Source organism: Triticum aestivum, chromosome 4B, assembly GCF_018294505.1.
Source record: "Triticum aestivum cultivar Chinese Spring chromosome 4B, IWGSC CS RefSeq v2.1, whole genome shotgun sequence".
Taxonomy (NCBI): domain Eukaryota; kingdom Viridiplantae; phylum Streptophyta; class Magnoliopsida; order Poales; family Poaceae; genus Triticum; species Triticum aestivum.
Genome location: NC_057804.1, coordinates 69,714,331 through 69,742,215, shown reverse-complemented (window position 1 = coordinate 69,742,215; position 27,885 = coordinate 69,714,331). Strand labels below are relative to the sequence as shown.

The 27,885-nt window shown below is 46.2% G+C and overlaps 2 long non-coding RNA genes and 1 pseudogene across 4 annotated transcripts; 2 read left to right on the top strand and 1 right to left on the bottom strand.

Moving 5' to 3' along the window:
• Positions 1–1,868: 1,868 nt before the first annotated feature.
• On the top strand, positions 1,869–4,168 carry LOC123091074 (uncharacterized). Its single transcript, XR_006442765.1, has 3 exons — positions 1,869–2,041; positions 2,134–2,196; positions 2,754–4,168. It is a non-coding gene; the product is annotated as an uncharacterized lncRNA (long non-coding RNA).
• LOC123091075 (uncharacterized) lies at positions 3,862–25,418 on the bottom strand. Of its 2 annotated transcripts, none has more exons than XR_006442767.1 (5): positions 25,281–25,418; positions 15,943–16,076; positions 15,746–15,854; positions 15,469–15,608; positions 3,862–4,056 (listed from the first exon to the last, which is right to left on the bottom strand). It is a non-coding gene; the product is annotated as an uncharacterized lncRNA (long non-coding RNA). The 2 variants fall into 2 exon arrangements; XR_006442766.1 differs by lacking the exon at positions 3,862–4,056 and adding an exon at positions 4,266–5,620.
• On the top strand, positions 6,476–26,993 carry LOC123091072 (separase-like; annotated as a pseudogene). The gene is made up of 27 exons (XR_006442764.1): positions 6,476–7,252; positions 7,345–7,522; positions 7,619–7,714; positions 15,933–16,064; positions 16,163–16,629; positions 16,714–16,828; positions 17,124–17,249; positions 17,321–17,620; positions 17,708–17,827; positions 17,924–18,139; positions 18,223–18,333; positions 18,431–18,577; positions 18,666–19,034; positions 19,120–19,209; positions 19,340–19,588; positions 19,833–19,956; positions 20,034–20,921; positions 21,390–21,633; positions 21,739–21,841; positions 21,992–22,183; positions 22,267–22,319; positions 22,407–22,636; positions 22,728–22,974; positions 23,138–23,528; positions 23,939–24,178; positions 24,450–24,537; positions 25,320–26,993. The product of XR_006442764.1 is annotated as a separase-like (transcript).
• The last annotated feature ends 892 nt before the right edge of the window (positions 26,994–27,885 follow it).

Here is a 27,885-nt window from a genome sequence, read left to right as displayed (position 1 = left end):
CGCTTCTCCACCAAAAGTAGTTGTGAAGGCCGCAAAAAAGCACACCCCAAGGAAGAGAAAAAGAGTGTAGCATGCCATTCCATGATATTGTTATACCTTTAGTGATCTGCATTAAGTCGATGCCACTTCTTTAAGAAGTCGACCCTTTTCAATTGAATTCATGTCTTTCAATGTCTTGTGATACTTTTTCTAGGATATGTCTTGTGATCTTGTCGTGTGTGTACTGAGATGATTATTCACTTTTTGTTCTGGATGCAACTTGTCAGACTAGGACTCACCTTATGCTTCCAATATAAATTCATATGTATTAGTTCTGGATTGTCATATATATTCTTGTGATATGTGAAAATGGTACGGAAATATAGAGAGGTCATGTCAAAATTTTACATGAAAATGCTGTAGAAATTTTGATTATATCTATACCAACAAAATAATATATCATTACATGCTACATCCCAATCTGAATTTTGGTTACATCCATACGAACAAGCATCCATATCTCCTTACAACAATTGCTACAGTCGTCAACACGTAACAAATTTGTTAGTGTATCTCACTAGTATTTGAGCCATATGCTAACAAAGCTAGCAACCAGAGCAACCAGTAGCTACAACTACAACTGATGGAGCAGTCAGCATGTACAACGAGCACTTCTCCAGCAAGCACAGCCACGAGCAGCTACGTCTGGACGGGGGACACGCTGCATAGGTACGGGCGGCAAGTGGGAGAGGACGAATGACAAGGCAGTGTTGCCGGAAAGGAGGCACGGTGAGGCGGAGGCTCGCCGGGAAGCTGGCACAGCGAGGCGGCGGGGTCGGGAGGAGTCACGATTGTGCGGTGTTGTGCTCTCCGTTCTGTGATAGTTTCATATCACCAGGAAATGCCCGGGGTAATTTCGTCCTAACAAAAAAGAGATGTAGGTTTGGACGTGGAATAGAAGGAAAAAAAAATCAATCTTGGTATTTTGTCCAGCTATTAGTCAAGGGTGTGCTATTTTAATATATAATGAGGCTAGCTAACTCATCTCCTCGGTTGTCCCTCGTTTTCCTTCGATTTGGGCCGTTGGATGTTGGTCAAACATCGTATTTTTGCGTTGGTTGACGTTGGATCTTCATTCGTTTTTGTTTTGACCGCGGGGTGAATGCATGGCAGGCCATGACCTGTGGGCTCGGCCTCTGAACCGATTGGCTGGGTGAGCCTTTTTCGGGTGCCTGGGCGGTCGATCCTGCTGCGCCGCGTATGCGAGCGTCACGGCCGAGCGTGCGTCGTGGGCACTGCGCGCTATGTCCGATTCTCGGTCGCTCGTGTTTAATCGTCTGCGGTTCCCGTTCACTCACTGTACGTGGGCCTGTCTTCTCCTTGGTCCCGCGTGTTGGTGTCGTGGCTGTTGTTTATTTGTGTGCGCGCGGCCTCCCGCGTCTGGATTGGCTCGGATGAGGTCGTGATTCTGCTGACCGCGTCTCGCGTATGGAGCAAGGTGGGACAACATCGCCATGCCGCGTCGCATCGTGAGGCGTACCTGGCGGCTTGTTTTTCTCCGGGTCGTCTGTTACCGTTCGCGGGCACTGCCACTTGGGTCCCGCTTCACTTGAACCCACGCGTCATTGGGGCTCATCTCTTTTTCTGTGTTCTCTTTGACCCGTCGCCCATCTATGCGCCCTCTGTTCGGCTAGGTGTTTTTTGGTGGCTCGGTTGGATTTGCTTGTTCGCCCGCTTGTTGCGGCTGTGCTGCTGACTGTGGGCACCACGCTGGGAAGGGCCCACTGGTCTGTTACTCACCTCCGTCTTCTGGGGTGTGGCTTGCTTGGTGCCATGGTGCCGAGCCTGACGCGCGGCCGGGGGCTCTGTGACGTGCGTATGTCACATCGTGGGGCCGCTGTCGCGTCGCGTGCGTCTGCCATGCCCAGGCTGCTCGCTCGCTTCGCCCACTCGCTGTCATCCCCTTTCCGCACTGCTGCTCGCTCTCTTCGTCGTCTCGCTTCGTCCCGTTCGAACGCCTGCACCATTGCCATCCGTTCCTCCATGGGTGCTGTTGGTTGAGGTTCTTTCTATTCTGCTCCTCTGGTTCTTTACTGCCGTTGTTGCTGCAATTTACTGATCCCGTCTGTTTCCATTTGCTCCCTTTGTGTGCAGTTTGCTTGGTTTTCACGTTGGCTCCTTCGTAGGAGCGTGGGTCATTCCGTCCTTGCTGTCCAGGTTAGTGCGCGCCTCCTCTGCTTCTCTATGGGTGCGTGCCTGTTAGGTGTTTGATGAAATGCGTGAGGGTTGTTCGATGTAATGGTTGCGTGCTGCCGTGTGTTTTCATCTCGCGTTAGTTGTGCGTGGTTCGCTGCGTTAGTTTCCGCTACTTGTATGAGGATATGATGACGCTGATACTTTTGTAAAATAGTGATGTTCAAAGGCGATGTATCTTTTTGTTTTGCTTTTATTTTGTTGCTTATTTTTCTGTTTGCGTTTGAATGGATGAACGCTTTTGTTTCCATCGTTGCACCTGTTTTGGAATGCCATTGCAGCACAGTGTGCTTTCTTAGCCCTTTCGCGCGTGTGTATGGTCGCACGCAAAGAAACACTCAATACTCGTTCTTTCTCCTGTGTTCTGATCTTTTATGTACTAATGATCTTTATGGACCGATTGTTTGACGATGGCATGTGATCTTGTCTTTCGGATTACAGTTGGTTTGTTTTTTATAGATCCTATATAGTTGCACACCGTTGTTTGATGCTGACCATTTGTTTCCCTTGCTATTTTGCAGGTTGTTCCATCTTTTACTGATCTCGTGTAGAATCTCCGTTTAGCTCATTACCGCGTCTCCATTCTGCTCGTCGGGCCTTGTCAAGGTTTGCTGCTGTGTGATCTCTGCCTGTCTTGCTGCTCTACTTTCTGTATGTACTTTCATGTTCTATAGCCTCCTAATTGTTTCAATGTATGTTCCAGACATGGACGGGTGTCATCTACTTTATTATATATTTCGTTCTTACATGTGAGCAGGATGTGTGCATTTGTTTCGGTTGTTATTCCTATTTTGGAGGTTGTGGTGGCCGAATGCGCTTTGCCACCCCTTTTGTACCTGTGTGAGGTCGCAGAAGATGGCTAGCTCTGTCCTCGCTGAGGTAGAGCTTGAGCTTTCCCGGGGATGGTTCTGGTCGAGTGCCTCGGCGGGAGTTTTTTGGGGCTCGGCTTGCTGTGGGTTCATGAATGCTTATGAACAAGTTGATTTACAAGCCATATGGTTTTTTACCAGGTCTATATGGATTCGTCGTCCATGACTATAACTAAGGCTGTATGATGGCCTATAGGAGATCTGCACGTTGATCCATAGTTATTGCGGTCTCTGCTGTTCGACACGTTATGCACCTGGAGAGAGAGAGAGTTACTTCATTTGTGGTCTGCACCTACCAATATGCCCATTGTTTTGTTTGCTGTCTCAATTGTCGCTGAACAAACAAAAGCAATTGCTGGTACTAACCTTTAGTTTGTGAATATACACAAATTTCCTTTAAATTGTTTGTATCATTGTGTTTATATTCTCTTGAATTCTCTTAGCATTGATCTTGATGGTTTCGGTGAATGGTCTAAGTATTGGGGGTTTAATTTCCTGGCAAGGAAGTTTATGCTTGCAAAAGCTATCTACATCCGTTCATTCAGCAACTTTTATCTTCATTGACAAACTAGAAGTAACTTCCATTATGAGCTATTTGGCATTGCTATTTTCGTTTGAACAGTTCCGTCGCAAATTTCTCTCATCTATTGTTGATTATTAGATAAATCCATATGTTTTGCTTCCTATTCCTGTTTTCAGCAACCATTGCAGACTTTGTATAGAATATCTTGTCACCTGAAAGGTGTAGGATGAGAGGATTGTTTTATTTGCAAACAAGATCAAGGACTGGGTCAACGTGGTCGTCGCGCACGAACCAGTGTGGGCCATTGACACCGGTAAAGTTGCATCACCGGCTCAAGCACATGAAGTAAGTTCCTCCGTTCAGGTGTATTGGTGTTTCTGAAGTAGCAGGCACAATTCATCTCGTGACCGCTGGCCGTTGTCTTTCCTTTTCCTGAAATTTATGACCAAGTGATTAAAGCCTGAAACTAAAGCTTGGTCTTTCTCAAAATTTACCATGGTGTAATTTTATGCTACAGTCAAGCCTTGAAAATAAACGTGTTATAAAGATGATATATCAGTTTTAGAATACATATTGAAGGACTATAGCAGCGTTGCTATTTTTCCATCTATATCGCTCATTTTTTTGACATGTTTATTCAAATGTGCCTAATGTTTATTTGTTTTTCCAGGTTAACTAACAAATGCTGCTCTCTGATAAATTAGGAGTCTGAAGGTGGTAGCTTACTGAACTCTCATTTTGGAAAAAATCTGGAGATGTGTAGTGTTGATAAAGAAATGCAGGTACGTACAAATATGATATTTGCTTCCACTGCCAACGTATGAAATTCATCTTGTGATTCTCATGTGCTCGTGCAGCTGCTACCTGGATTTGCCGTCGCCGCCTCGAGTAGCTTTCGCCTGGAAATCCAGTCGCCAGCATGGTAATTTCTTTCCGGTCCCAACTCTCCTCCTGTCCCCGCACTTGCTTGCCACGGGTTCTTGTTGTGTATGTGCTTGTTGGCTTAGTGACGTGTGTGTCCAGTCACGCGTCGTCTTTGCCTGCCAGGGTTGGCGCTGCTACTTGGCCGGTTACAGCGAGTAGGAAGCTGATAGGGTGGTATTTCTCTCTGGTCAGCCAAGGAGTTTGCATGTCTCTCGGTTCTCTGGGTATGTCACCGTGAACAAGCAGAATGGGAGGACACTCTTCTACTGGTTCTTGGAGGCCCAGGCACATCCCTCAAGCAAGCCTCTCCTTCTCTTCCTCAGTTGGGATTTCTTACTTACCTCATTCACTTGTTTTTCCTTTTTTTACTTGGTCACTTATTTCTGAAAAGGTTTTGTAGATATTATCTTGTGTTCCTTGCAGTTCAATAGTGTTTCGGTTGCTACTTGCGGTGCATATCTGAAGGAAATAAACAATTTTTTGTTCCGTGTACATGCAGGACCAGGTTGCTCATCAACTGGATGTGGAGTTGCTTCTGAGCTGGACCTCTCCCATGATCACTACATAGAAATAGATACGTCTAGTTTGGTTTCTAATGTCATGTCTGTTTTTTGCTAAGAAAAAAGGTAACCAGTTTATATTGTAGTATGGTTCTCACTTTGTTTTTTCCAACTATTAGATTGTCCGGAACATCTAGGAATGACCTTTTTGTGTCCCTGGTATTATCTTATTTTGTAAATAATCTTATCTTGTTGATGCTGCATACAATCAAAGTATGTTCTTATAATCATACTTATTATGGCTAGCCAAATTTTATAGGTTGAACCTTATTTGTATCATTATTAGATACAACCTTTGTATCTGCTTTGCCAGTTGTAGCTTGCCAGCTGCGACCTGGTGGTTGGTGGCAACTCGATCCACTCCCGGATCCTTCTTCTTCCACTTCCCCGCCGGCGAGGTTAGCTGCGACCGGGTGGTTGGTGGCGGTTTGATCCACTCCTGGATCCTTCTTCCCCTTCCCCGCTGCCTAACACCGAGCACCCGTCAGGGAGCATGGGATCGACAACGGCGGCTGAAAACATGATTTAAAATGGGACTTTATACCACCAAATAAGAATGTTTGTATATATATCTATCTCATTGTACACAACAACGCACAATTCTTTGGCTAAAGGATATTTTATTCACTATCATACGTGCTTGCCCAGGCATATATTTTGTTTTAAATAAAACTATACTATTAAGTTAAAATGTATATATTCATATCATTGTAAATAACAATTCATCATGTTTTCTATAAGAGGGGATTAAATCATGGAATATTTTTCATTGCGGGCATGGCTTCAGCATGCCTTTGCGCCATTTGACGCAACGGGTCCACTAGTACAATCTAATAAAAAGAATTGGCAGTGTTGGAATTGCCAAGGGAGCATGCCCGAACGCTTCCAGGGCATGGCTGGCGTCCACCTGATGATGGGTGGATCAAAATCAACACTGACGGAAGCATTGCAATGGAAGCGCGGCGAGGTGGAGTTGGAGGCGTGGCTAGATCTTCCACGGCCTTGAGAGCTGCCTGGTGTAAACCGTATTCAGGTATTACGGATCCTCTCGTAGCTAAAGCACTTGCAGTTCGTGATGGAGTTATCTTTGCAAAGCTTCGGGGCTACGGCAAAGTTGTCATTGAGACAGACTGTATGGAGATCGTTGATCTCTGGAACTCGCGTCAGGCTCATCGAGCTGTGGTGGCGCCTATCTTGTTCGAGATTGGGGAGCATGCTTGTAGTTTTTCTTCTTTCTTTGTTCAACATGTGTGTAGATCAGCAAACTTCTCCGCCCACCTTTGTGCCAAGCAAGCTAGCACTTTGGAGGTTACAGATTGCTGGTTAGATGTTATTTCGAGTTTCCTTGTAACTAGCCTCCTGGCGGATGATGCTGGGGCGGTTGATGTTGAATAAAGCTGCCCAAATTTCCCCGCAAAAAAAAAAAGTCCCAGGAAGGATGTGACATTTTCTCAAAAAGAAAAATTCCCCACACACGGCGATGGAGCCCGCCGCCGACGACCTCCTCGCCGCTCTCTCCTCCCCCTGCTCCGGCGCCGGTCTTCACGCCCGCTTCGCCGCCTACCTCCAGCCCTTCTCCCCGTACCTGCTCGCCGCGAACCCTAACAACCCCAGGCCACCGCCCAAGAGGATGACGAAGCAGCCCACGCAGCAGCCGACCGACGCGGCCGCCGTCCGCCCCCTCTCGAAGCGGTTCCTCCCGTTCCTCTACCGCGCGCTCCAGCTCCTACGCTCGAACCCTAGCTCGGCCGCCGACGAGCTGCTCGAGATCTACGGCCTCGTCCTCGACTGCCTGGACGCCATCTCGGCGTGCCTCGCCGGGAAGCCCTACTCCGTGCTGCTCCAGCGCGGCCACTTCGTGCGCTGTCTCAGTTGCGCGGCCACTACGCGCGCGCCGAGGCGGAGGCCGCCGCCACCCTCGACGCCCTCCGCTGCGCGCTCTCGCCGACGCCGATGACCGCCCTTGGGGCCGCGTCCCTCCTCCCCGAGCCTGCAGGCGTTGCAGGGGAGGACCCTGAAATCACCACACTCGCGGTTGAGCTCACCGTGTGCCTTGCTAATTGTGCCAGCAAGGGCAAGGTGAAGGAAGCCGCACCGTATCAACGGCTCCTCGTCCTTGTTGACCAGCTTCGCCCATGGCTCCGGTGGCTCTGCTAACTCTGCATTTTTCTTCTTCACTAAACTAAACAAGGCATGCATATATGGTGTGTGACTATGAGATTTTGTCCGTTTGCAGGATTCTGACCGAGGAGTCCAGCAGGAAGCATCTCACTCTGCTTGTGAATGCACTGAGCCGTTGTGCTATTTTCCTTGCTGCCGAATCTCTGTTTTTCAATGAAAAGCTTGTGCACAAGTTCTGTGTTGCAACCTTACAGGAGTGTGAGAAGCCACAAATGATCGAACACTTGCCCGCTGTACGAGCACTAGCGAATTAATTGCGATTGGAACTCAACAGATATAACTTAATTCTATTGATTTGTTAATGGTTTTACTGTTTATTCTGGTTGAAGGTTGCACGCGTGATCTGTTCTTCTGTAGATTTGAGTTGGGGAGGGAGCACACATCTTTTGCTTGGTGTGTTGAAGATTGCTGTTTCACATGTCAAGGTAAATCCCACTGGAACATGTTGCATTTCACTAAAATTCAGAAGAACATTAAACTGCATGAAGTTTAGCATTAAAAGTCGTTACTTGACTATGCCACATGAATGTGAAGCTAGAAAATGGTTCCTAAATTTTGTAAATTCAAATTATTAGTGGGACTTGCTTTAGAGATGTGTGTGATTAAAATTGGAATAAGGCTTATCAATAGTTGGACTTGGTAAACCTATCTTGCTAATCATTGTTTCTAGCTATGGTTTACACTTCTTTGGGCACCACATTTATTCTATAATTTATACTGGATTATAAAATCGTGCTCAAGAAACTGTTCATCTGCGTCAAGTATAGTAAATTCCGTGCAAAGTATTTAGTATTTACACTTTTGGTTGCTTAAACCATATAGAGCTCCACTTCCCTGTAACCGAGCAATTTCACGCAGATAAAACATGTTGTCTTTCACATAATTCAGAAGCACTTTAATCTGCACTAAGGCTCAGTTTGCGGTTGCTTAACTGTTCTGTGCTGTGCATATTTAATGTCGTGGAAAATTAGACACACAAGTAGGCAAAAGAGGGTCAATCAAACACTAAAATGAACAAAAGCGGGTTGGGAAAACGGTATTATGATAATCCACCGAAGTACCAATCGCAACTCAAGTTTAGCAGTAAAAGTGGTGACTTGACAAAATCACATGAACGTGAAGCTGGAAGTATAGTTCATAATCTTATCAAAATTTATACTATTAGTGTGATTCCTTGTTTTGGAAGGGGAGCCTTGGAGCAGCAGTAAAGCTGTTGCCTTGTGACCATGAGGTCACGGGTTCGAGTCCTGGAAACAGCCTCTTGCAGAAATGTAGGGAAAGGCTGCGTAGAAAAGACCCAAAGTGGCCAGACCCTTCCCCGGACACTGCGCAAGCAACATCCTCTTGCAGAAATGTAGGGAAAGGCTGCGTAGAAAAGACCCAAAGTGGTCAGACCCTTCCCCGGACACTCCGCAAGCGGGAGCTACGTGCACTGGGCTGCCCTTTTTTAGTGTGATTCCTAGTTTTGGAGATGCACAGGTGTGATTCAAAGTGATTAGGGCTTGTCAGTAGCTTAACTTTGTAAATCTATCTTAGTAAACATTGTTATTATTTTCCACCTATGGTTTACATTCCTCTATTGACAGACATAGTGCCCTTGTTCATAATGTAAACCTGTTAGACTTGCACCACATGAATACCTTACTGTGAGCTTGTGGTACTTTTGGGCTTTTGCTTATGGAGAAGCAAGCTTATGGATTTCGGTGGGGATAGATAAGCTCCGGTGGGGAGAAGCTCACAAAACTGATATTCCCCTTCTTTTGGGCTTATGGAATTTGGACTTATGAGATGTGTAATGTCTACATTGCGCCTGAATCTATTATGTGAACTTATCTGCAAGTGAAATACATGTTGTTCTTCTACCACGATAGGTTGTAATCATCATCAGCTACCACTAACGGTATAAAATGAGTTTTGTTTGAAGATGCACGCCATCTAGTAGTCAACAACAAAATTGCTAAGATGTCAAGCTGTAGTAGATTTCGCGATTTGCTCTCTGAACCTACTACAACAGTTAGACATCATGTGCTACTGCTAACTTCTTAGCATTTATCAGACATCCAGAAATAATGCATTATCCTTTTTTGCCTCATGGGAGTGTAGAAGCCTAATTGGAGAAATCAATCTCAACCCAGGAATCGGTGCATTAGTACCGTAGGTACTAGATAGTGAATTGTAACTGAAAAAGATATGATTACTATGTTCATGCCGCCGGCTGAGCGGCTGCGGTCACACAGCAGAAGCAACAGCGCACGTTGTGCTCCAGGATGGGAAGCAAGTCAGCGGTACCCTATGCTGCGACGCGACCACACGGAGGAGGCAGCGCCGGTGGAGGGGTACAGCAGATTTGCCGTCCGGTTGGTGAACCAGGCATCTAGGGAGGCCGCGCGCTACCCGCCCACATGGAAAATTGAATGAATAGCATTTGGGGAGGCTACCGGCGATGTGGGGCAGCGGCGGCGTTAGGGGAACGGGAGGAACCCTAGAAGCGAGATGGGAGGGTAGAGACCAGTCGATGCGTTCGTGAAAGAAAGATGGAAAACGATTCGTTTAGTTTGGTGGTGGCAGTGTGTGTTAGACCTTTCAACCTGAGCATTGATAGTTGTGGATGACACTAGGAGAGTTGGGACAATTTTCGTTGGTTTATTTCTCACACAATGCCATACCAACCTGAGGGGTTGGGGATACATATTTATAGGCTGCTAGCCAGCCAAGGCATATGCTAAGATGCTGCTAAGATGCCAGTCTAAGATGCTAGTCTAAGATGCTAACTGACAGTCCTTGATGGTCAAGAACAGAACTCTATCCTAACAGCCAGTCCTTGATGGTCCAGGACTTTATCCTCCTAACTGCCACAAGGACCATGTGCTGCAGCCCCACAAGGACCCTAGTACACAGACTTATCCATCATTCTCCCCCTAAGTCTTGTACGTCGTCTTGTGGGAGAGTTGAATCATCCCAATCCTGGAGCAAAGTTCGAGGAACTTGACCCTCCCAAGGGGCTTGGTGAGCAGGTCTGCGAGCTGATCCTTGGTGTTGATGTAGCTCGCCTCGATGCTCCCTTCTTCCACACAGATGCGGATGAAGTGATACCTCAGTCGGATGTGCTTGCTCCGTTCGTGGAACACGGGGTTCTTTGCCAGTGCCAGGGCGGACTTGCTGTCCATCAGGAGCTGCACCGTTCTGGTGTCTTGAACGAGAAGATCACCAAGCAGTCGAGCAAGCCAGAGCGCCTGAGTACAGGCGGTGGAGGCCGCTATGTACTCAGCCTCACAGCTGGACAGGGCCACCACCTGCTGCTTGACTGATTGCCAGCTCACGAGACACTTGCCGAGGAAGAGGAGGATCCCGCTCGTGCTCTTGCTGGTGTCGATGTCGCCGGCGTGGTCGCTGTCGCTGTACCCGACGAAGTGTGCCGCCCCAGGGCACCTAGGGTAATGGAGGCCGTGGTCGAGGGTCCCTGCTATGTAGCGGACGATCCTCTTCACTGCCTGCTGGTGTTCCGACGTTGGTCGCTCCATGAACCGACTGACATAGCCGACGGAGAATGCCAAGTCCGGCCGTGTGTGAGTGAGGTAGCGAAGGCTCCCCACAAGGCGTCGGTACTGCGTAGCATCCACTTCCTCCGTCGTGCTGTCGCGACTTAGTTTCAGCCTCTCCTCCATCGGAGTGAGAGCTGGATGGCAGTCGGTGAGCCCAGCTAGCTCAACGATGCGCTTGGCGTAGGCGGACTGTCGAAGCGCGATCCCGGAGTGGTCCTGGTGCACCTCAATCCCTAGATAGAAGGAGAGGAGCCCCAGGTCACTCATGTGGAACGTGCCCTTCATGTCTTCCTTGAACGCCGCCACCTCTGCATCTTTGGTGCCGGTGATCACCAGGTCGTCAACGTAGACGCCCACCAGCAGGGCATTTCCTCCACTCCCTCGTCGGTAGACGGCAGCCTCATGCGGGCTCTGCTCGAAACCCATCTTCTTCAGCATGGAGTCCAGCTTGGCGTTCCACGCCCTGGGTGCCTGCCGCAGGCCATAGAGAGCCTTGCGCAGGCGGAGCACCTTGCCCTCCTGGCCGGGAATCGTAAACCCCGGTGGCTGATGCACGTAGACTTCCTCCTTCAAGTCGCCGTTGAGGAATGCCGACTTAACGTCCATGTGGTGGACACGCCAGCCCTCCTGGGCAGCCAGCGCAAGGAGAAGTCGCACGGACTCCATCCGTGCCACGGGAGCGAAAGCGTCGTCGAAGTCGACTCCTTCCTGCTGCAAGAAGCCTCGGGCCACCAAAGGAGCCTTGTGCTTGATGATGGCGCCGGCTCCATCCCTCTTCAGCTTGAACACCCACTTAAGGGTGATTGCGCGGTGACCTCGAGGGAGATCAGCAAGCTCCCAGGTGCGGTTTTGCTCGACCGCATCCATCTCCAACTTCATCGCGGCGCGCCATGCCGCGTCTCTCTCGGCCTCTGCGAAGGACCGTGGTTCGCCGTCTTCACACACGAGCTGTAGCTGCGCCTCCAGGTCACGTGGCACCAGTCCTGGCACCGGCTGGTCGCCGAGCACATTATCCATCGTACGGTACCGCAGCGGTTCGCCTCCATACCATGCGTCGACCCGCTCCTCCTCGTGAGTGAGCGGGGAAGCGAACTTCATCGGGTTGTGCTCTGCGTGAGCTGGTGCTGATGAAGACGAGCCCGGAGTGGCGACCGCCGGGGCTGGAGTATGCGGCGTCGTCGGTGTAGCAGGCGCTGGAGTCGATGTAGTTTTGGGGCCGGGGTAGACGTGCCCGGTGAAGAGGAGCTGCTTGCTCCCCCAGCTTCCTTGAAGTGAGCGTACTCGACAATGAAGTCGTCATACGTCGGCGTCGAGCCGTCGTCCACCGCCTTGTCCCATTGCCACCCTCGCCCTTCGTTGAACACGACGTCTCGCGCTGTGCGCACACGTTGTGTCTTTGGGTCGAGGATGCGGTAGGCCTTTGAGCCCTCCGCGTAGCCGATGAAGACTCCCGGAGTGCTCCTGTCGTCGAGCTTGCCGATGTGGCCGAGCTCCTTGGCGAACGCAAGGCAGCCAAAGACCCGCAAATGAGAGACCGCCGGCTTCCGCCCATGCCAGGCCTCGTACGGAGTTCTGCCGTCGAGTGCCTTAGTAGGAGAGCGGTTGAGGATGTAGACGGCCGTTAGCACCGCCTCTCCCCAGAAGACAGCCGGCATCCCTCTCTGCTTGAGGAGAGCCCGAGCCATCCCCACAACCGTCTGGTTGCGCCGCTCGACGACGCCGTTTTGCTGCGGGCTGTACGGCGCGGAGTAGTGGCGCTGGATGCCCTCATCGGCGCAGTACGACGCGAATTCAGCCGCCGTGAACTCGCCGCCGTTGTCAGTGCGCAACACGCGCAATTTGCGGCCGCTCTCCGCCTCGACACCAACCTGCGCGCGCCTGATGGCGTCCGCCGCTTCTCCCTTACTGCCGAGGATCATCACCCACATGTAGCGGGAGAGATCGTCGACGAGCAGCAGGAAGTAGCGTCGACCTCCTGGTGTGGCTGGCGTCACCGGGCCGCACAGGTCTCCGTGCACGAGCTCCAGCTTCTCCTTAGCCCGAAAACTCGCCTGTTGGGGAAAGGGGAGTCGTCTCTGCTTTGTCAGTACGCAGATGTCGCAGAACTGCTCCACATGGTCGAGGCATGGCAGGCCTCGCACCATCTCCTTGGCACTTAGACGCTTCAGGGCCTCAAAGTGAAGGTGCCCAAAGCGCTCATGCCACTGCCACGCCTCGTCGTCTCGACGGACAGCGAGACAGACCGGTTGTGCCACCTGCACATCAAGGACGTAGAGTCGATTTTCACCTCTGGGCACCTTGGCGAGAAGGCGACACTGGCGATCCCAGATGCGTAGGACCCCATGCTCAATCAGCACGCGTGAGCCGTTCTCATCCAGCTGTCCCAAGCTGATGATGGAATTCCTTAGCGCGGGGATGTAGTAGACACCGGTGAGCAGCCGGTGCTCTCCCATCTTGGTGGTGAAGATGACGGAGCCGACGCCCTTTATCTCCACAGCGGAGGCATCCCCGAACTTGACGGAGCCTCGCGCATCGGAGTCGAGCTCGGCGAAGAATTCCCTTTGACCGGTCATGTGGTGGGTGGCGCCGGTGTCGAGGCACCACCCCGTAGCCTTGTCCTTCCCGGAGCCATCGCCGAGAAGAGCGTGTGCTTTTGGCTCATCGAGGTGGATGAAAGCCTTTGCGACTGGAGTCGCCGAGGGTAGCTCAATGCTTGCATGCGCCATGAACAGAGCCGTCTCCTCCTCCTTCGCCTGTGCCACGTGAGCCTGGCCTTGTCGTGGTTGCCGACACTCATTGGCCCAATGGCCAAACCGGCCACAGTTGTGGCAACTGTTGTCTTGTGCCGGCCTGGGCTTGCCAGCGGCGCCGTCCTTGGCGCCTCCGCGGGCGTCACCTTCGGCACGTCCTTGTGCCCTGCCCGGGGGGCCTCTTCGCGCCTTACGCTGCTTGCCACGCTTGCGGCCGCCCGTCGAGGAGGAAAGCTCCCCCTTCTTCTTGTCACCAAGGCTGGGATCCCACTGCTCCCGAGTTAGGAGCAGCTTCCCGCCGGTGGTGACGGGCCCCGAGGGGGGCTGTGGCTCGTCGGTGTCGACGACCTTGAGTCGACCTATCGCCTCCTCGATCGTCATCGTGGAGAGGTCCAGCAACGACTCGATCGAGCGAGCCATCTGCTTGTACTTCTCGGGAATGCACCGAAAAAGCTTCTCGACAGCTCTCTCCTCGGTGTAGGTGGCATCGCCAAACTTCACCATCTTCTGCAGCAGAGTGTTGAGACGGAGAGCAAAGTCATCAACGTCCTCACCTGGCTTGAAGCCCAGGTTCTCCCACTCCTTACGAAGTGCCTGCAGGGTGGACTTGCGAGCACGGTCGCTGCCGATGCGTGCTGCGGCGATGGCGTCCCAAGCCTCCTTGGCAGTCCGCTTGTTGGAAAGCGAGAACTGCATCTCGGGCGGGACTGCGGCGATGAGGGCGTCCAGCGCCTGTCGATCCTCTAGGTGGTCGACGTTGCTGTCCTGGACTGCCTCCCACATGCGCCGCACCTGGAGCCTGACCTTCATGATCCCGGCCCACTCGACGTAGTTGGTTTTAGTGAGGGTAGGCCACCCAACACTGGAACCAACATCCCTGACCACAGTCCGGACCTCGTAGAGGCCGCGGTCCTGGTCGTTGCAGCCGCCGTCGCGGTGCGCGCCTCCACCTGGAGCGCGGGCGTGCTCGGCTGCCCACTGCGCCGTCCGCTCCTGCGCCACTTTGGCGCGATCTGCGTCAGCGCCGTCGTCCGCAGGCGCGGAGCTGCTGGAGCTGCCGGGGCTGCCGCGGAGTGCCTTGGCATCCGCCGTAGCCTCACGGGCTGCTTCTGCTGCTGCTGCTGCTTCTACCTCCGCCCTGGCTGCTTCTACCTCCGCTCTGGCTGCTGCCAGCCCCGCTGCAGCCAGCCTCGACACTCTTGCCGCCGCAGCAGCCGCTGCTACAGCCGCTCGCTCACGCTCCTCTGCCACGGCGCGCTCGGCCTCTTGCCGGCGCCGCATGCTCGAGGTAGCCGTGTGCTGAGAGCGACCTGCAGACATGGCTCGCTGCAGGGGGGCTGTTGCGTGAAGAGGAGGCTGATGAAGACGAGCTGCTGCTCGACAGTCCGGAGGGAGGAAGGTAACCAGAGGCAGACGGAGCAGCTGCTGCTACCGACTTGGGCTGCTCACAGGAAATGCTCAGGGTGCAGGTTAACGAGGCTCTGATACCACTTGTTAGACCTTTCAACCTGAGCATTGATAGTTGTGGATGACACTAGGAGAGTTGGGACAATTTTCGTTGGTTTATTTCTCACACAATGCCATACCAACCTGAGGGGATGGGGATACATATTTATAGGCTGCTAGCCAGCCAAGGCATATGCTAAGATGCTGCTAAGATGCCAGTCTAAGATGCTAGTCTAAGATGCTAGTCTAAGATGCTAACTGACAGTCCTTGATGGTCAAGAACAGAACTCTATCCTAACAGCCAGTCCTTGATGGTCCAGGACTTTATCCTCCTAACTGCCACAAGGACCATGTGCTGCAGCCCCACAAGGACCCTAGTACACAGACTTATCCATCAGTGTGGACGTAAATAGCTCAAACATTAGGGGTAATGAGATATACCTCTTCGTTTCTAACCCAAGAAGCTCGGGAAGCTGGCAATTTTTTGCTTCTCCGCCCAGCCAAATTGCACTGCGGACCAGGCTGGCGGTGGGGAGAAGCAACCCAGAAATTTTGACTTCTTTTGGGCTCCGGTGTGGAACCTATAAGCAAAGTGTAGAAGCCCAAAAGAAGGGGCCTTAATTTAGTGGTGATACTGAATGTGCTAGATGTCTTTGGAGCGGCAGATGCTGTTTAAGAATCCTGATTCAGTTTGTTGTTCTATCTTGAAGCATTCTACCTCATTGTGATTTCTGATGGCCTAAGTCGCAAAGCAGATTTCTGGTGCACTTCGGGTCTCATATATTGTTTGCACTGGGTGTATTAATTCCATACTGCTCATCTCCATCCTGTGAAAATTATAAGACAATGAGTTTTTTCACCAAAAATACATTGTAACTGTCGTAATATCATGTAAACATTTTCAGGATGACTTACCGAAAGCTGTAAACGAGTTCCTGAAATTTGTAGCATATTTTTTCCGAAGCTTTCTTTCTTCAAATAGGAATGTATGTGCTGGTGCTTCAGAACTACTTTTACAAGGTGGTTATTTTCCCGAGGTACATTCTGCACTATTTAATAGCAATGCTTGATGTTAATGCATACCATACAGTGCCATTGTTATTTTTTGACTAATTTATTTTCTTGAAAATTACAGATTTCCGCGCCCATCGCCTCAGTTCTCCATCTCTATGCTACTGTATTACGCTTCAGTACACAGCAAATAGAAAGCGAAGATCACCTGACCATGGCAGTGAATTTTCTCAAGAATGAAAAGAATCTACAAACTTTGAACACTGCACTTGACACACTAGCACGGATTTTCTGTGTCAGCGATGGCAAATCCAATCAACGTGATAGTTTGGGGAAATATGCAAGTCGTCGAACAGACGCCGGACATCCCAATAAGAAACATACTTATAGTTATTCTCAGTCACATGAGCATATTTATTTTGTGGCGTATCTTGATTCTTTGGAGTTCCTTTGCAAGATACTATTATTGCAGCATGCAGATGTGGTTTGGGAGAACTTCTCTAAAGGAAAAACAGTCCCCAATTTGGGAAACATGACTTGTGTCTTAATGGCACTGGACCAATTCATTGATTCCAGCTTTGTTGCTTATAGGTAAAGTCCATAAAATCATAAGTATTAACAAGTGAGTGATTTCTGATTTTGCAAGCTGTTCTTTTTTTTTTTGTGCTGTAACAGTTGTACGAAAAGGTCTGAAGAAGAGGAGGAGAGATTGCATAAACAACGTGTAACCTTAATGAATACCCTAGTTTCAGCGATCAAAATTTCCTTTGTGACCAACGAGGCTACCCAGGTACTTAAGTCGCTTGTCCTATACTTATATTGAATCTTATTAGTTCGAACAGAAGACCATTTAGTCATTTACAGCTGGGTACTATTACATGCATTACAGAATCCCCTGATTCAGCCTGTTATTGTATCACTTCTGAGTATCATCATTTTGTTGCATGTATAAATTATTATGAATACACATTTTTTGCGTAGTCTCCAATACCAGTCCCATTTGTGGAGAATTGATGTTTAAATTACCGATTTACTATTTTCTAATACCATTCTTATTACTAATGCATTTTACTTTCATAATCCAGAAGAGCTTGTCTTCTATCAGTTGTGCCATTTCAAGTACATGGATAAAGCTTGATGAGCTCAAATTTTTAATCCATTCCATCAGTAACATTGGTGCGACACTTTATAATATTGGACATCTTGAAGAGGTGCTGGTCTATTACTTAATTTTGCTTTTAACTATGGACTTCTATATGATTGACCATTGTAACTGCTTCAGGCACCAAAGGCATTAGAACTATGCTGTCAAACAACATGGGCATACGCCAGACTTTCTTACTGTAGACTATCAGCAAGAACGGAAGGTCACATCATTACTGAGGATCTACCAAAAGATACACTGAAGGATATCATTACAGCTGCATTTGCAAGGATAACAAAGATGGTTGGCATTCTCGATAGATGTGGCTCAAAAGCGATACGTGGTATTATTGTGAAGAGCCTGTCTGAATTTTTTGTTTATGGTGACACATCTGATTATCACGAAAGCTATTTGGCTCTGATAAAGTTATGGGTGAAGGTATTATCATTAAAAAACCCAGAGAAACTATCCCGCTTCAAACACTTTGTTGATGTGGTTTCATTTATTTTCTTATGCAAACTTTAGATAACACTTAAGGATTTTGAAGATTACCAACGAGTGGATAGTGCTCCTCTTCTCTATCACTCTCTTATGGGCTGCTCGCCTCCCTTGCCAATGAAGTTCATAGGCTTAATCGTAGAGCAGGTATCAAATTCTGTTTTGTTAAGATTAACAATGGTGTATCTGTATTTTGATCTCATTCTGATGCGAAGTGCTTTCAACGTGCTTTGGTTTTTGCAGGAATTATTAGCATATGGAGAATCTCGTGTGACCATGCTCTGTGCAAATATGCAACATAGAATAGTAGATATTCTATTGAATGAAATATATTGTTCAAAAGAATATTATCTGGACAGATCAAAGGTTTTAGTTAGGAAGGCATGTATACTCCGTGGATCTGGGGTGCAAAACATAAGCAACTGTCTTGAGTCCTTATCTGAAGCCATATCTTTACTGGTAAGCCCCCCTCCCCTTCTTGTCCTGTTTTCTTATGTATACCACAAGGGATATCTAAGATTCATTTTCTTACATCAAACCAGCAAGGCATCTTACTGGATTCATCTCAAGGCAATGCAATTGTGATCCATGAATTGGCTATTGCATATTGCCTGCATGCACATTGTGCCCAGGAAGCCAATCATGGCGGCAAGGTAACTGCTTCATATGAATTGCTTGTACAGTCACTTGTATATTAGCTATAACATGCCTCTGCTTTGTTTGCTTATGGTTTTTTGTTTTTTCGAATAGGTAATCTTTGATAATGCTAGGAGTGTTGTTGGCCTGTGGTCAAAGATGGGTACTTTGGATCATTGTTCTCCTGGTGGGATCTTTCAGCAGCAATCCAAAACTCTTGTACCACTTCTTTGTTCCCTGGTTGATTTGCTGGCAATGAAGGTAAAGGCCATGCTAAAAACTATTAGGTTCGATAAGATGCAACTGCTGGCTTTTAGCAAGATAATTATGTGCTTTTACTTTATATCAGGGCTGCTTTGAGCTTCAGTTTGAACTGTGCAAGCTTATCATAATGATATGGAAGCAAGAAAACTTACCCCTAGAAAAGTTATTCTCCATGTTATTTATCAACGGGCGCCTTAATCATGCGTGCTGTCATCTCCCAATGGACCAGAATTTTGTTTCTTATGTGGCACGGTATCTTGGTGTTGATTGCCACAATACAATATTTTGGAGAAACTGTTTCAAAGAAGATTATCCTTCTCTTACTATGTTTCTTCAGCGGCTGTGGCCTGTTGATTTCTTTTCTCAATCATGTGAACACTCCTTTGGAAATCAGTTTGGTTTCAATGCTAGTGTTGATGAGATTGATAAAGTTGCATCATCTCTGGTTTCTGAAGTAAGCTTTATTTCTTGCATTGCAGTAATGTAGTATGCATCGTCTTTTCGTTTTTTGATGCATCTTGTATTGTTTGATTTTGCAGGGTCCTTCGGGCAATCAATCAACCTATCTGGCTGGCTGTATATACTATGATTTGTCAGAAAGACTTCTGTCAAGAGGATAAGTTCTCCAGGTAATCTGTTTCTTTCTCATCAATTTACCTTGGTGGAAAATCTCCAGTTATTATGAAATTTCCTTGATGTGGAACTGCTCTATAGTTTAGCCTCCCTGTAATTAGAACATCCTTTATTGTATTTTTGCAGGCCATTTCATATGGAAGAGAAGCTCTCCAATTGCGCAAGAAGCTCCTAAAAAAGAAGTTCAAATTTAATTTGGGCAAATTTGTAAGTGGGGAAAGCCAATATTCTGGTGGGCAAGGCTTTGTTTCACTTGAAGCATGGGGACCAACGATGGCTGGAATCTGGCCAGATTGCACCAGGCCAAGCAGCATGAGAGATTCTTTCCTTACCCCATGGAATGTACTTAGATGTTATCTTGAGAGCATATTACAGGTATGTCAATAGTGTGGTATGTGTTAATTTCAGTACCAGCAAAATGATTAAAGGAGTTGGTGGAATATGTGTACCACCGTAGCCATCTATCACATGGTAACATGAGTCAATTCTACCTATGAGCGATGTCTCGTGTTGACACTGCTCTGGCTGTTGTAGTACCGCAATCATTTAGTGTAAAACCTGGCCTCAAGTAGGCTACAGACATTCTCATATTATTCATGTTTTTTCACGACGTACTCAGGTTGCTGTGATGCATGAATTGATTGGCAATGGTGCCGAAGCAGAAGTTTTATTACGGATAGGAAAGGAGATATCATCTTTCCAAGGACTACCAATTTTTGCTGTTGTCTTTACATCAGTGTTAGGTACGTACATCTATTAATGATCTATCTATTACTTCATTGTTCTTTTGTTCATCTGTCCATTCTGTCTCATGTTTTAGGTCAAATATACCACAAGAGACAGCTATGGGATGCCGCTGAGGGTGAGCTTAAACATGCTAAGGACCTCCTTGCAGAAAATGATGAATTCATTTCATGCAAGACATGCAAGTTGACTCTGCCGATATCAGTTGATGTGCAAGCTGGAGATCTGTCTTGGAATCTCTTTGAGAAAGACTTGCAGAAACAATCAACAGGCAATTTGTCTAGTGCTTTAGGCATGTATCAATCTGCCGTGGAGAAATTGAATAACTCTGGTTTGGATTTTTCTGCTGGATCCTGTGATAAAGTTAATACTAGTTGTATGTTGTACAGCAAAGATTCTATTGCAGAAACCAAGCGTGGAGCTTGTAATAATGGGAAAGAACCCTTAGCAGCCAAGGATGGAGTTTTACCTCCATGTACTCCTTGTTTGTTGTTCAGTCAGGTACCTATTGACCAGTACGATGAACTTGTGGGATTAAAATCTGAAAGGGAGAATTTGAAGAGTGCCGAAAGTGCTCCACCATTGGATGTTAAAGTTAAGAGGGCATCTGGAACTTCATTACGTTTAGCTAAAGAACAGAATGTGTCAGCTCATGCAAAGACTAGAACCACCCGATCTAGTAAGCGAACTGCACATGTGAAAAGTGAAAAAGACTTGGCTGAACTGAATAGCAAAAATGACATATCTTATAGCAAGGAATTGTCCACAGATGGTTTGGTCTGTGGGAAGCTAAACTGTTCCCTTGATGGTGTTGGCCGCAACAGAGATGACATATGCAATATGTTTGGATGTTGGAGCTGCCTTTTTGTTAATTCACTCAATTTTGAGTGCATTGAGAATATACTGCAGTTCAGAGAAGACTGCATTCGCCGACGCCATCTTGTGTCGCTTCTGTTAAAGACAGGTACTATTTTTTTGTTCATGTTCTGTTAATGCCTCAAATCAATATGTGTTATACTGCAGTTAAGAGACACACAGTTGAGGGTTTCACATGGCTATGGAGGCTAAGGGACCTCATTGTTTGGTGACATGGTGCTTCTATGTCAAAACACAAGTGTAGCGACCTCAGCTATTAGTACATGAACGTGGTCCGTGGAGCTAGAAAAGTGTGGCGAGCCACAACTGTGCCAGTGGAACAAATAGTAGCCTAAGTTTCTTACGCAAGTTGTGCAAGTAGGCACTGCCTGAAAGCTCTCACAACACACATATAACACTCCATATTTCTACACATGATACTTGGAAATTGTATGGATCATGTAGTTTAAGTAGCTTGATCTAATTTCTTCTGTGATTGAGCTACCTGTTGGTTATTATTTAGTTAAGTTCCTTAATTCTTTCATATTGTTCAGTCCTGATGTGTTGCCTATTGCAGCAAGAACCTTGGGAGCTCAGGGTGGAAAACATGGAGCTCATGAAGTTCATAGTATCTACTGGCAGTGCATATCATTGTTGTATTTCAGATCTCTTCCTCAAGGGTGTTATAGAACATATGGGCCTCGTTTAGTTGAACTGATCATGAATGAAAATACTGGTGATTTTCTTTCTTTAGAGCGTGCAGAAATACTATGTAGTATGAGTTCCTTTTTGCTGAAGGGTTTCCTTTCAGAACAGTCAAGGTTTGTCTCATCAACTCCCAGTTGTGCATTTCACGTGCAGAACATTCTGATTGTAGCATTTCACGACCCTTGCTATAACTGTCATCATTGCATCACTATCTGCAGGGATGGTTGCTGCAGCTTCTGTAGTGTACAAATGTCTGATGTTGTTTCATGGTTGCTGAAAGCTTTTGTGCTATCTGGAGAGAGTCCTTCACTTCTCCAGGAGGTCTGTGATATCCTTCAGTCATGTGCTCTTGTAATTTTAAATGCTTAGTGCGTAATATCTATTCTACCTTTTTGTGAGTTGCTCCTGAAGTAAGCCTATTTTTTTCCCCTTTTGTGGCTCCTGTGTTGAAATGCAACTCCCCTGTTGCAGGTTTGCAGGCTACTTACATGCATATTCTTACTATCAACGATAGATTCCACGGTCCAATTACCTTTGTATTCCAAGGGATCTCTCTCTTTGAATCATTGGGCCGCATACTTCCACCAAACTTCTGTTGGAACTTATCTCAATTGCCATTACCTTGCGAGCTTACAAGCATTGCCCAGAAAAACAGAATCGAAGGTTTGTACCATTCTAAGTTCACACCCAGGTTAAAATAGTAGCACTCTTCATTTTTTCTAATAATTTCCCCTTTGCATTTTTAGGGTGTCACTGGAGATCTCACAGACAAGACAGATGAAGTTCCAAAGTTTCTAAGGTTTAAACTTTTAAATATTTATTTTGCTGATTTATTGTTTCATATGCTGTATGTACATTCATAATTAAACTACAATTTCTATATTAGGTTTTCATCGGCAGGCATGGAACATCTTGAAAAGCATGTGATTGAATTCTTCCATGAACTTCCTGATGTACCAATTGTGTGCATTAGTATGCTTGGAGGTGATATTGTGAATGTTCTTGGGGAAACACTTCTTCTCCCTTCCCCTTTTCCTGCTTGGATGTTGATCTCAAGGTTTGATTCAACAAACAAGCCTACCACGATGCTTCTACCAGTGGATCCTATTTCGAAAGGTGTGTAGATTTCCTGTTGTGATTGCATACCGTACTATGAGTTGATATTGGGTCTCTTGCACTTTTTATTCACATGTTTCTTGTTTGACAGAAGCAGAGAATGGAGACTCTTCTATCAAAGAACTGGATAATCCAACTAGAACATCAGATAAGGAATGGAAGTGCCCTTGGAGCTACACTATAATAGACTATGTGGCTCCAACTTTCAAAAAGCTACTTGAGGATAACTTTAGATCCCTCTCTGGTGCGACCCACATTCCAGAGGATGGAAAAGCAAACGCCATAAGGTGGTGGTCAGATAGAATGAAGCTCAATGATGACCTTAGTGAGATGTTGGAGTAAGATTTCTTCTGTCTGTTATACGGAAAGCTGTATATATTTTACAACGATACTCTAGATATCTTGCTCAATACATTATTGAAAATTTGTGTTGTCATGATAAGATTATATTTCAATAATCATTTTCCTTTGTTCTGATATCTTGTTCATGGTTTTGAACAGAAACATTGAAGAATTGTGGCTAGGACCCTGGAAATGCCTTCTCCTGGGCCACCAATTAGCTGACCAACATAGCAAGGCAGTGCTGGAAAATCTATTCACTGCTCTGGAGTCAGAATTTAAACTTGAAGTAGATCCAGCACTCATCAAGGTCATCCTTGGTGGGGTTGCATCAGTGGATGAATTGAAAGAATGTGTTTCTCAACTTATATCATACAAAAGTTACTTTGGCAGGGGAGGGTGTTGCGGAAGAGATAGACTTAGAGCCTTCTGTTGCCAGACTGATGGTGAAGCTCTGGTGACCCTCGAGCATTTGTGCAATGGTATAGTGGATGAGCTATCTGAGCCAATTGAAAGAAATCCGGTCATTTTAGTCCTGGATACTGATGTGCAGGTGAGCAACATGATATCCTTATTGTTGTCTACTTCTGTTATTAAAAAGGTCTTTTTAGCTCTGCGTTATAAGTTTTGATGGATGTTCTGCTTTACTGATTAGCTGCTGGAAGGGATAATTACCATGAATGCTGTGTCATCTGCATCTAACCTGACGTGCTCTAATGTAATTCTTTTTTGTGATAAATAATTAAACAATGAATGAAATTAACAGTGTAAGGCTAGACCTTCCATAGGTAAAGTTCAGTCATCTTAGCATGTATGTTGCTTGGGTACAACCCCATACTGTCTGCTTGAAGTTACTGCATCATCTTAGCATGTATTGTTTGTCTAGCAATATTGCCAGTAGCAGCTTTTTACGATACCCATCATATATCTTCTTTAACCTCTACATACAATGGCTGAATGCAGATGCTTCCTTGGGAGAACTTGCCTGCTTTAAGGAATCAAGAAATATACCGCATGCCATCAATGAGAAGCATCTTTCTAGCATTGACTAGAAGCACTAATCATCACAAAGATGCCAGTGCCATGGCCCCTCCTTTTCCTGTTATTGACCCTTTCGATGCATTCTATCTGTTGAATCCTAGTGGTGATTTGATCAGCACACAAGAAGAATTTTATCAGTTGTTTAGAAACTATGAGTGGAAGGTAACAATGATATCCTCACTCTTGTTCAAACATCCTTTTTCTCACTCTGTATATTGCAAAAGAAAAATTCTACTACATGTGTTGTATAAAACAAAACGTGGTTTGGCATGCAGAAGTGGTAAACTTACTGCTCTCTTTACACTCCAGAAATGATAAATATAAATGGCTAGGCCATGAATCCAAGAATGATGCAAGCTTTGTTAAAGGATAAATTTGGATTGTTCTTAAAACAACCACCAGCATATAATTGTGATGCATTGATGGCATGCAGGGAAATGCTGGGGATGCTCCAACAGCTGAAGAGCTCGTCTTGGCCCTGAGGAATCATGATCTTTTTCTCTACTTTGGACATGGAAGTGGTAATGCACTATGGATATAAATATTGGTAGCTTTGTCATTTTGTTGACTTTTGCGTAGTGTCGAAGTCATTTGAACTTGGACAGCTTCAGCCTTTGAAGCTATCTAAGTGTAGTGCACTAGTACCATAATATCCACCTTACAGGGTACAAATAGCACTTGCTAAAAAACACTCTGATTGTTTATTACAATCTGCTATCGGCATAGCTACCCTTGTGAATTTAATCTTCTATATCTAAATAACTAGCCCCCACTAGCCTATTTCTCTAAACATGCAAGCATGCCACCTCATCATTCAACATGCATGAAGAAAGGTTCACCACAACATGCAATCATGCACAATAAAAAGCCACTTCAACATCCAAATATGCATGAGAATTTACATTCTACTATGATATTTATTTTCATCTTTAGTTCTCATATTATTACTCTAAAAATTCATGTTCGATACAACCAGTTCTAACTGAATATATTGCAAAATATTCCCGCAACTAGTAGTAGTGGCATATTTATCAATAGAAACTACTGCTTGTGATGCTAGTGCCAACTAATGTCTCAAGTTCATGCTATTACTGTCTAGGAATATGAACTCCAACCACTAAGTAAGAAGTGTCCACTATTCAGATACTCCCTCTGTAAACTAATATAAGATCGTTTAGATCGATAACTACTTTAGTGATCTAAACAATCTTATATTAGTTTACAGAGGGAGTACTTGTTAAAAACTGGTAGCTCAGGTAGGTACCTGTTGTACTAACACGGCTAGTCTGGAACAATGTTGCAGGAAGTCAATATGTCTCTGGAAAGGAAATTGAGAAGTTAGATAACTGCGCAGCTGCTCTTCTTATGGGTTGCAGTAGTGGGACACTTCATTGCAAAGGCGGTTATGCTCCTCAAGGGGCACCTTTGTCTTATTTATTTGCTGGTTCTCCTTCTGTCATTGCAAATCTCTGGGACGTCTCGGATAAAGATATCGATCGATTTAGTAAAGCATTGCTGAATTCATGGTTGCAAGAAAAATTTAAGGCCGCCAAGAATTGCCCTAAATGTTGCCGCCCACTAACACAAGAATTTGAGTCCACAACGATTGCTGCAAAGGATAATGGTAGGCCAAGACGAAAAGGTACACGACAAGGTCAGAAGCAGCAGCAGACAGGAGAGATAGATGGCAGTAGTAACTGCTGTAATTGCAGGCACAGGAGAATAGCTACGCATATAAGTGAAGCTAGGCGTGCTTGCAGGCTTCCGCTTATGATCGGCGCATCTCCTGTTTGTTACGGTGTGCCTACTATCATCAGGAAGAAGTAATGGTCTGAGCTTTAAGGGCTCATTTGGTTGTTGGGAACAGAAAATCCTGGGTAGTAAACCCCTGAAGTGGGATTTCCCTGCCCATACGGGATCCCCTCCCACTATGTGAAAATACCCATTGACATTTGGACATCAAGGGGGAGGGAAGAGAAATCCCCCGTAGGCAATATCAGAATGTGAAATCTCGTAGCCCAGATCTAATGGAATCTTAGGAAACCATGGGAGCAGAGGAAGGGAGGGAGAGGAGAAGGAGATGGATGAAATCAAGTAGGTGATTCTCACCAAGTGGAACAGAAGCAACCATTGTTGTAGCTTGAGGAGGGGTGGATGCTGGAGGGGGTCGGACTGATGGAGGACGTAGGCCGTTGAGGGCATTCGGACGCGGAGTAGGTCCCGTGAGCCATGGCGTCTGAGGTCGCCAGAAAGAGGCAGAGGACCGGAGGCGGAGGAGCTCGTGTCGTCGCGTCGTGAGAGACAGGGAGAAATCTTCTGGTGTGTGGAGGTAGGGGTCAGCAGCCCGGGGATTTCGCGGGGATCGGGCCGAGAAATCCCTTTTCCCCGATGACACCAAATGGGCCGCTGGAAAAACCGGGTTGAAGATGCCAGGCGGGTCTCTCGCCCGGGGAAATGACGAGGATCCCGGGGGGATCCCGTGGAACCAAACGAGCCCTAATGGGAGATGATTGATGATTGGCTGCTGTAGTTGTGGGCCTTGAGCCATCGATTCCGATTCCAGCTGCACGGCACCGACGGAAAGTGCCATGATAGGCATGGCATTGCAGTCTCAAATGTGCTCATGACATGTTTATGCTGTTGTTTGTACGGAGTACTTACCGCAGCAAATGCATAAGTAACAAGATGATGCCCTGGATCCGTTGTTGTACTAGAGTTGTGGACTGGCCGTCCATTCTGATGTGATTCAGTGCACCAAAGGTTACATAATACGAGTAAAAATTGTTAGGTCATACATGTGCTTCAAAATGTAATTCTGAGCGCATATGTTGCGGGAAATCAGTAGCATGTAGAGCAAATTGGTAATTGTTTGTATTGTTTTGTACACAATAGATTACTTGTGATTCTTTTCGTTATACTAGTACAGTACAACCTTTAACCTGAACTGCCTGCCAGAATGCTAACCCTTTTCTATTTATGATGATCCGAGCAATTAACGTACAATCTTTAACTTGAACTGCCTGCCATCAATAAAAAAGTTAATTTTAGGCTTGATAACTTTGGCATGAGCAGCGTGATAACTATGACATGGCCATCCTGGTAACTTCCAACATTAGCACCCTGCTAACAAATATGACGAGGCTTCAGTAATTCCAGTAACTTCAACATTAGCCCAGTAATTCCAGGAAAAGTGATGGAAAAAGATCCCATGTAGCTTCCTTGTTGGTCACGGCAAACCACTGCCGCTGCACCTCCATCATTATTCTTCCCAAATGATAAGTGTCATCTACTTTTTTCTTTCTTTTAGATTTAAAGCTACAATTGTATTTCAACTACTTTTCACGGCAAATTTTATTAATTGATCATGACAATTTTTAGTAATTAACCACAGGAAATTTAATTCGTGGATCATGGCAATTTTTAGTAATTCATCATGACAATTTTAGTTTATAAATCATGACAATTTTAGTATTTTGACCATGACAGTTCTAGTACTTTGACCATGCACATTATTTTTTTGTATGAACCATGGTAAATTTTAGTGCATGTATCATGGCAAAATTTAAGTAATTTACCATGGAAATTTTAGTTACTCGTTCATGGCAAATTTGAGTCAATTTTTAAAGTAATTGACGATGGATTCTTTTTAATTATGAACCATGTCAAAATTATTTCATGGATCATGATAAATTTTATTAATTCATTACGGCAAGTTTAGTTTCTTAATTCCCTTTTTTATAACATGTCAAAATTTACTTTAAATGTAGAAGAAAAAGTAGTTGAAACAACAACTTCAGTGTAAACACTATGACAATTTATGTGCAATAGACATGACAAGTTTTGACCGCCAAAAAATATCGTCGAAACAT